The sequence below is a fragment of the Peromyscus eremicus genome, chromosome 9, assembly GCF_949786415.1.
Source record: "Peromyscus eremicus chromosome 9, PerEre_H2_v1, whole genome shotgun sequence".
Taxonomy (NCBI): domain Eukaryota; kingdom Metazoa; phylum Chordata; class Mammalia; order Rodentia; family Cricetidae; genus Peromyscus; species Peromyscus eremicus.
The window spans coordinates 39630741-39641008 of NC_081425.1; the positions used below are offsets into that span (position 1 = coordinate 39630741).

Genomic DNA, 10268 nt, shown 5'->3' on the forward strand with positions numbered 1-10268 from the left:
CACAAACATTTGTGAGACATAATATACTCTATATCACTAAGTAAATGCTTTGGCAAATTGCAAATCTTTTCTATGAAGTATGACTCTTATAGAACAGTGTTTTATTAACTATTATTCCAGAGTTATAATTTATGAAAGACTGCAACAACCATTCATTCTTATACTTCATTCTTAGTAAAGATCCCAATTGAAAAGATTCATATTAAAAGAAAACACATCATCAGAAAATATGTATTACAAATCAAGATATTGTACCAATTTTATTATTTTCATAATTAGGAAATTGTTATAGGTTGCCATTATAATATAGTTCTTTTCTTGATTCATATTATGTATAACACACAAATTGATAACACTGGAGGAGGAACACTGAAAAATAGCGTTTTGCATTGTAATGAATATTAAGTTATTAGAATATTTTCGTTGTCTTGAGCTTTCTACACAGAGATGAAAATATTTCGAAGATAGAATATTATCACTGTTACTACCCCATGTGTAGTAGCTGTGTGATGTACTCATGTGAAGGTCACTCTACAAGGATCAGAATGATTGTACAATTCTAAGCAGTCTTAAGTAAGCTCTACCCAACACTGTGATGAACTGTGACCATTTTATAGAAGTATGCTTTTAGCTCTACCCTTCTGAGAGAGTCACATTTGAAAATTAACAGAAAAGATCTTTCTTTTCATCCTTCACTATATAAGCAAATATTTCCACAGAGAAAACAAGCTTATGTTTTACCAGCTTGAAATGTTTCCATATATTTCATCATAAACTCTTCAAAACATAAACACACTTCTGCACTTAAATATTTTTTCACAATTTAGTTATAAGTGAATATATAACATTATAAACTTTACTTTGAATGCCAAGCTTCAGTAAGCATATCATACAACATTAGCACAGGAACATGAACATGTCTTCTGACAACTCCACATGTAAGTTAAGACACACATTTAAACTTTGGATGACACCATCTAAGATAATGTGTATCAGATCTTCACCTTGTCGTCTTTCTAGTCATAACTAGAAAGTTAGTCATGTCTATGTCCTGATGTGATGGCTCGTGCTGTGCCTGTCCTGTGCCCCATCATGCAGAAGCTGAGTGAGCAGGATGGATACCTTTTAGTCAGCCAGTATACTGTTCTGATCCTATGCATATAACAAAGAAACAAACAACAAGCAAGCAAATAAACAGTAACAAAAACTACTACAAAACTAAAAAAATCTTCCAGAAAACATCATAATATTTTGATGTGTGAGATAGTTGGATTTGGACAAAAGCCTCTCCTAGTGGGTTAGAGCTAGGGCCAAGTGCCTTCCTCCACCTCTAATGTATCTCCACAAGGACAACACATAGCTAGCCTTCCTTTACAGAACCTTCTAATTCCAAAAGCAATTGCTCAAGGCCTAGGTAGTCAGTGATCTTAAGCTGTGAAAATAAGGACCTGTGTGCCAGCACAGTCATGGATCCTCACATGTTTTCTTCCCATGTTTGCTGGTAAAAACCAATACAATGGAAGACATAAGAGTTCTAGAATCTGCTTTGATTGAAAGAAATAAGACAGGGAATATTCTTTAATGAGGAGGATATCAAAGAATGAATGCCAGTTTGAATATATTACACAGTGTCTTTCAGAGATTCTACTAACTCATGGTTCATAAGAATGGTAGAATGGCATTTATATACCAAAAAAATACTCTTTTCTAGTTAACTAGGGTGCTTTTGCTACAATGAATGTTTTTGTTATACCAAATTCGAGAGATACAATATTGCTAAGTGCTCTATATTAAGCAAAATTAATTTTGCAGAAAGCTCTTTTTAATTTCAAAACAAAAATAGTTATATCATTTCCCCTTTTCTTTCTCCAAAACTTCCCATACACCCTTTTCCTCCTTGCTCTCTCTCAAATTCATGGCCTCTTTTTCTATAATTTTACTACCATATATATATATATATATATATATATATATATATATATATATATATGTACACACACATATATGTATATACACACACATACATTTTTTGTGTGTGTGTGTGTGTGTGTGTGTGTGTGTGTGTACTGGCTGGTTTTGTGCGTCATCTAGAAAGTCATCAGAAAGAAAGGACCATCATTTGAGGAAATGCTTCCATTAGAGCAACCTTAAGGCATTTCTCAATTAGTGATCAACAGGGAGGCTCCTGGCCATGGTGCATTGTGCCACCACTGGCCTGGTGGTTCTGGGTTCTATATGAAAGCAGGCTCAGCAAACCAGGGGAAGCAAGCTAGTAAACACCTCTGCTGCCTTGGCCTCTGCATCAGCTCCTGCCTCCAGGTTTCACCCCTGTTTGAGTTCCTGTTGTGACTTCCTCCAATGATGGACTATGTGGACTATGATCTTTTTGTTTGTTTGTTTGTTTGTTTGTTTGTTTTTCGAGACAGGGTTTCTCCGTGTAGTTTGGTGCCTGTCCTGGATCTTGCTCCTTAGACCAGGCTGGCCTCAAACTCACAGAGATCCACCTGGCTCTGCCTTATGAGTACTGGGATTAAAGGCATGCATCACCACTACCAGGCCCAGACTATGATTTTTAAGCATAAACCAAATAAACCCTTTCCACCACAATTTGCTTTTTGATCATGGTGTTTCATCACGACAATAGAAACTTTAAATATGACAGTGTGTGTGTGAGTGTATGTGTCACCATATATATAAGACTATCCATATATATGTCACCATATAAGAATATATACATTAAAAATATGTAAAAATATATACACCCTTTAAGTCATTAAATATTACTTGTTTGTACAGGGTCTCAGAGCAGACCACTTGGTATTGAATAACAAATCTAGGTTTTTTTTCCCCCATGAAGAAGACCATTTCTTTAAATCTCAGCATTCCTTAGTTGACTGTAGTACTTTGTGTAGAGTTGATACACCATGAGATTTCCCCCTTCAGTGAGAGCATGCCTATTACTGTTGTTCTTGTCTGGCTCTTTCTTGGGCATCTATGCTGGTGAGACTTTATAGGTATACCTTCTCTGACATCTAGGAGATGAAATCTATAGCACACTTCCTGCTACTCTTGCTCTTGCAATGTTTCTACCTCCTCTTTCATTTTACTCATAAAACTAAGTGAAACTCCAGGATGCTTCTTGTAAATTCATCAGCTGAGCTTGGACACCATAGCATCACTTGTTCTTTGCATTTTGATTGATGTAGTTTCTACCCAGCTCTCATGTTTATGTACTACAATCATGATAATCATAGTATGATAACCCTGAGAGCATGCTACTGGCACACATACCTTGGTGTTAACCAACAGCTCTCTAATGGACTTAAAGTCTACTGAACAAAAGAGAAATCATTCTTGGTATGGAAACGTAGCCAACTACCCAGGTCTAGTGAAAGATTAGCTTTTTGAGGAAAACCTACAACTACCAACATAATCCATCACTGCATTCTAACTGAATATACCAGGCTTTGCTGTCCACCCCCTGCCAGTAGGAGAATTTATCCTGTTGGAGGAGGGGATAGGGATGGGTGGGAAGGTGCAGGGGATTGGGAGAAGAGATGGGGGGGGGGGTCTGTGGTTGTTATATAAAATGAATAAAAAAATTTAAAAAAGAATAGCTCTTTGTCAAAGAAATATTTATATTTCTCAAAATAAAGTATATTTTATTGATCATAGGAAAATATGTAGAAGCAGTTATGTGAATTTATGTTGAATATGTATTTGTGAATGCCTCCTTATGCTAGTTCAAATATATGTGAGTTATGTTGCTACTATATTTGTTATCATTTGGTGAGAATAATGAGACATAGCAGTTGTTCAAGGCATCATCACTTGATGTACTGTAAACAGAAGTCACAAACCATAAACACATCTTCCTAGATGAGTGAAATGTTCATCCATGTGAAACAATCAGTTATTATGGGGCATTTGTAATTAATTTGCAAGTATTTCCATTCATAAAATATTACTTTTGTTTATTAAATAGTTTAATGCATGCAATATAATGAACATTTTAATCCCATAATTACTTAGTTGCTCAAATGTTTATTTCTAACACATTATATATAACTTTAGGGAATCTCAGATTTATGGGTAAAACACAATTTACCTTCTTAATTCTACTTTAAAGCATAAAATATGGATGGCATATTTATATAATTTATCTTGTTGTATGGAATAACATCTTTATTTATGTCTTTATTCTTATTCATCAGTTAAAATAATTACTGTTGTATTACATCAAAACATTTTGTCAGTGTATTTACAAACTTTCCAAGTTCTGTTATGAATACCATTTTTGGAAAATATATACCAATAGTCAGGTAAGTTTGTTCAGGTAGCATTCTAGAGATTGGAGTGGGAGGGTCATGTGTTTGAGGCCCACTTAGGCTACATAGGGAGAACTTGACTTAAATATATTGGCACAAATATAGAAAATAATGAAATATCTTTGAGTTATGTTTTGTTACTCATTAACTTACTTGTTTATCAAAAGACAATCATTGACTAGTAAATATAGATAGAAAAAAAGATAAATAATAGATAATTCTTTATATTTATTGAGTAGGACACCAACATCAAATTTGTTGTTTTAAAATGACATATAATAACATGTAGAAAGATCAAATATATGGAAGGAATAGAAGCATCTAAATTATAAAGTAGGGTATTATACTGTGTTTGGCCAAAATGTTAAAGGACACACCAAAATAATTCTTTGAATAATACATGATATCAGTGAGGTAGAAAGATTCAAAATTAATATTAACATGTAGCATGTTTCTAAAGAAATAAAATTTCCCAAAATTAAAAGAAAGTTTAAAAATTCAAGAACTATACTTGTTTAAATCCAAATCCATTGTTTTTTACCCAGTAAAATTAACTATATTAGTACTTTCAAATATCTGTTTATTGGGATTTTTTTTGACATATTAAGAAATTAGCACATTGTTTATGAAAAATTTGATAACAACATATTTTTCATAATTTTATGTAAGTTATCTACTTGAAAACTTTTATAGTTTATATTTTCCACTATATCACACTTATATTTTGGCAATTATGACAATAATGTATACTTCTTTTTAATTTTATTTTAATTTTAAATAAAATGATACTTTTTAATTTTTTTTTTAAATTTGAATTGGAACTGTAGTTTTTTATACTTGTTTCAAATTTTTTGATGATATTATGTTTGTATTAAATGTATAAGGTTATTTACATGCAAATATTGTATGATCATTGTTTATAAAATTGTGTGAATTACAGCAATGATACTAAAATTGAACTGTGTTAATAGTAGTTTTCACTTCTGTTTAAATGTGCATTTTATTTTCAGAGTGATTTAATTTTCTGGTTATTATAGCATTCTTTCTTTGAAGCCAATTTATCATTTTTGATCTGTGTTGCTCATTATTTTAAAATTGTGTTTGTAGTGTTTTGACACATAATGCAGAAGTCTTATAAAAATGAAAACATATTCACAGTGTCTTGTACTCTAATAACATATTGTCATGTTTCATCTTTCATGGGAGAGTTGAAATAATGGCTTAAGCTATAGCAGATTCACAGATGAAAACATTTAAAGTTGGTTTGTTTCTTATTTTTATACTAGTATTAGTTTCTGAGTTCTTAAATCATATTCATTCAGATTCTAAGAAATGAATGTCTCATACATATGGGATTTATAGATTTTGATTCACAAGATAAATATTTGTGTTATTGGAAGAAGTATTGTTTATTACAAAGTGCATGTCCATCACTAGGGGCCTAATTATCTACTTGTATATAAAAACAAAGTTACAGAGTCAATATGACTACCTTATTGGTAAGTGAAGTCTGAATATTTGAAATCTGGAACATCATCGAATAATTATATTTTTCTTCATATATGAAATCTGTAGCTCTGGCTTTGGTAGACTTGAGAAGATTTTCATTGTTGAATTTGATGTGTTCTTTTTCACCAATAAGTAGCCCCTTTGAACATTTATTTGATGTTTAAAAGTTTATATAAAATTATAGTGGAATATCGCATGGCTTTTCAGTGTGATAGTTTGAGAGCTTTTGTAAAATGTGTACATTGTTTAAAACACTGTATGGAAAAGTTATCTATTCACAAAATGCCAGAGCCTATCTCTCTTGTCTTCCTCAGAGAAACCTATATCATAGAGGTAGGGAAATACCATTTAGAACATTATAGTATGCATTACAGATACATGCAGTTGTATGAAGAATGCAGATTGTACCTGCACCAGTAATCTTCAGAATCATAAACGAAGGCTAAACATTAAAGAAGTCCATGAGTTCAAGAAAGGAAGAAAAGGATAAGGTCATATCTTTTTTTTCTGTGCTTTTTAAAGGTATTAAGAAACCAGAAATTAAATTTGTCTATCATTTACCTGCTTATTTCTTTTACAATAAAACATATTAATGAATTTTAGTTGTTTCATAAGTTCTTACTGGATTTCTATTCCAAACACCTATTAAAGAATGTTCAATTATGGCTTTCTTTCTTAGATCACTAAAGGGTCAAGTGACAAAATAAAAAAAAATAACATGAAGACTATTATATGTATTATACAAATATTTTTTCTTGAAAATACTTAGAGTAATTTAAAATTATTTTATTTCATTTTACAGTACCAATATACTACAATATTCCATTTTAATTTTTATTCCATTTTACTTATAAGTGTATATGCAAGTGTCTTTATGTCATGGTAGATGTTGAGGGGTCTGGTTTTCTGCTTCTAATATGTGTGTCCAGAGTCTCAAACTCAGGTCATCAGTCTTGGCCGCAAGTTATTGTCTACCCACTAATTATCTCATCAGATCCAGTTTTTCTTTTTTCTTCTTCTTCTTCTTTTCAGTGTTGTTTAAATTTCATTCCCTTCAGTTATGCATTTCTCAAAAACATAAAGATTGTGCATACTGAGCTTTTTCACATCCCATATCTTCACATCACTATGTACTATAAATAATAAATTCAGATATTCCCTTGATTTTATATGCATGCTTTCATTTTGAACTGTTTCTACTTGTATGTAACTGTAAGATCTCTATCCATTTGTAGTACATTTATCCCAGATCCCACAGTTATGAGCTTATCTCACGCCTCCTTTTTTACTTCATTCCTATATTGTGAATATACAAAGAATATGTGTTAAATGAATAGATAGCTAGACAACGATGATGATAGATGATAGATAAATTGATGATAGATAGATAGAGATAGGTTATAGATAATAAATTATATTTAAATATATATAGACAGATGATATATAGATATAGATAGATTACTTATGATAGATGATTGATAAATACCTAACAGATTAGATAGATAGTTATAGATAGACAGACAGACAGATAGGTAGATAGATAGACAGACAGACAGACAGACAGACAGATAGATAGATAGATAGATAAAGATGAATGCATTTTTACATATGTTCTTCAGTGTACATCTTCAGTACATCTTTCATATGTATGGTTATGAGTGTGCATATGTGTGTGTGATGGTTTGTGTTTATACACCTATATGTGATATGCTAAAGAGTTCAGAATGGCATTGGATATTTTGGAGAGGAATGGTTATGGGACCCAAACGATAGTCCTCTTGTAGAGCAGCAATCTGTATAGTGCTGAACCTATAGTGCCATTGTACTTGTGAATGTTTTATTATATATAAAACAATGTTGACACCTAAAAGAAAGTAGACTTTTGTGTGTGTGTTTTCGAGACCGGGTTTCTCTGTGTGGTTTTGATGCCTGTCCTGGATCTTGCTCTGTAGACCAGACTGGCCTCAAACTCACAGAGATCCACCTGGCTCTGCCTCCTGAGTGCTGGGATTAAAGGCATGAGCCACCACCAACCAGCCAAAAGCAGACCTTTAAAGCATAATAAAAGAGAAAACAAATCTGGTTAATTTTTTTCCATTTAATTAAAAACCTATATTGATACAAGTTTCATAACACATAAATTAATTTTTTAAAGCATGAAATTTAGTACTCTTTTGTATGTTAACAGAGTTGCATGAATGAAAGCACCTTCAACTTTATAAAATTCCATCATAAAGCTGCATTTCACTTCTAAACACTCTACTCATATTCAAATTGTCGTGTATTTTGTCTCCATTTGTGATAATGAACATTTCATATAAATAAAATGACACAAAATGTTTTCTTTCGTGGTGGTAGCACCTCATTTTCCAAAGTTCATCCATATTGTGGTATGTATTAGCAAAATTCATTTTTGTGAAAGTGCCATTTGGGGCATGTCTTTTAGTTATTAAACCATCAGTTTGTAGTCATTTGGTCCCTCTAATTTTTGGATATGTCTAATTCTACTGTAAACATGGTTATACAAGTTTTAGTGTAGACATATGTTTTTATTACTCTTGGATGTATACAGAGGAACAAAATTGCTGGATCATATGGCAGCTTTATATTTCTGAAGAACTGCCAAACCTTTAAAATGTTTCTACCATCTTCCATTCCCACATGCAATCTATAAGAGTTTAAATTTCTCCCCATCGTTGCCAAGTCTGAACACCATCTGTCTTCTTCTTCTTTTATTTTTATGTCCATATCATTGTGTGGAGTGATATCTCATTATGATTTTGAGCTGTGTGTTCTCAATAAATAATTCATCAAATATCTCTTAGGTGCTCTATTAAAATTGTCATATTTCTTTTAGGGGTTGTCTTTTCAGAAATGTTTAATCTTCTTTTTTTCTTTTTGTAAAGTGTGAAAGCTTTGTTTTACAGTTATTTTCCTCTTCTGATTGATCTTCTTTGTCAGAAATATGATATAAAATAATCATTCTATAGTTTGTTTTTAAATTTCTTTCATTATATTTTTCATTAAATTATTTTTTATTTTAATAAAGTTTGGTTTATACCTTTGTCTTTACTTTGTTAGCCCTTGCTTTTATTAGCTTAGAAAATTTTGCTTAGAAGCAAGTCAGAAAGATATCTACTGCTTTATTTGAGAATTTTATATTTTTTTGCTGTCATGTATGGTTTATGATATATTTTGTTAGTTTTTGTATATAGTGACAGGAAAAATTCCAATTTTATAGTTTGTAAATGAAATTCAGTTTTTCTCAGAAACATTAAGAGAAAGGACTGTTCTGAATTTTTTTTAGTCTAGGCATTTTTTAAAATTAATTGGTCACAGTGATTTTTTTCCCATAGACAGCCCTTTTCCCAGTTAAAGGTACAATACAGCCACCTGAAATTATTACTTACATGAGTAGTAATTTAAGATTGTCATGATTTTAATAATAATAAATTACAAATCCCAGGTACAGGAATCTGTTTGTTATAAAAAGGACATGGGATTTTAAGTGCTGTCACAGTCTATGTAGATAATCATCTTTATCCTATTTGTATGGAGACATCCAATTCTGCAGTTAGATTACACAACTGCATTTTGAATGCTCAATAATAGTATTCTATATTATCAAGATTCTGTGATTAATTGATGATACAAGACGCTTACATATTCAGGTATCAACAGTCATTCAAGAATATTGATTTGTCAGATAAGTCACTAAAAGTTACAATTGTTTCCTGGTCATTTATACAGTAAGCCTTTCCTGTTTCACTTTTGGTCCTTGTAGTCACCCACAGTCAAAAGCTGCAATCTAAAAATATAATTAATGGAAAAACTTAGAAACAAACATTTGTTAATTAAAATTTCATGCCACTCTGAACAGTATGCAAACACCAAACATTCCACCCCACTTTGTTCTGCTCAGGACCCAGCTCTCAAGCACATCCATGCTGTGTGTACCACCTGAATCTCATGGGACAAGTTTTCTTCCTTGTAATAACCCTTTGAAAATTATTTTCTCCTCCTATTTTTTTATCTTTTTTTAAACAGGGGAGAGCTCGAACGCAGTCCCCCACTACCACAAATTATGCAATCAAGTTTCCTGCATTTGGGGATATCGCAGGGGTCAGCACATCCAGAGTGCAATGGATATGCCTCGCCCTGGGAAAACCACCTTCGTGATCATGGTATCTCCCCTGCCAGGTCCGTATTCCTCCTTCTATTTTAAAAAAGAGAGAATGAATTAAAATCCTGTTTATAAATATTTTCATATATATATATAGATTATATTCTTTTCCCTCTGCCAACTCTTTGCACATCCTCCCTACTGGGAAAGGGAAAACTGCTACTTGTTGTTAACTTGATTCTGCCATATACCTTGGTTAGTCTACCTAAATCTCTCTTTGGGGGAATCTTCTTGTCTCTGTTCTTATT

The 10268-nt window shown here is 32.1% G+C and overlaps 1 non-coding gene across 1 annotated transcript; it reads right to left on the bottom strand.

The window, feature by feature from the left end:
• Positions 1-9881: 9881 nt before the first annotated feature.
• Positions 9882-10045, bottom strand: LOC131920216 (U1 spliceosomal RNA). The gene has a single exon (XR_009381563.1). It is a non-coding gene; the product is annotated as a U1 spliceosomal RNA (small nuclear RNA).
• Positions 10046-10268: the final 223 nt, after the last annotated feature.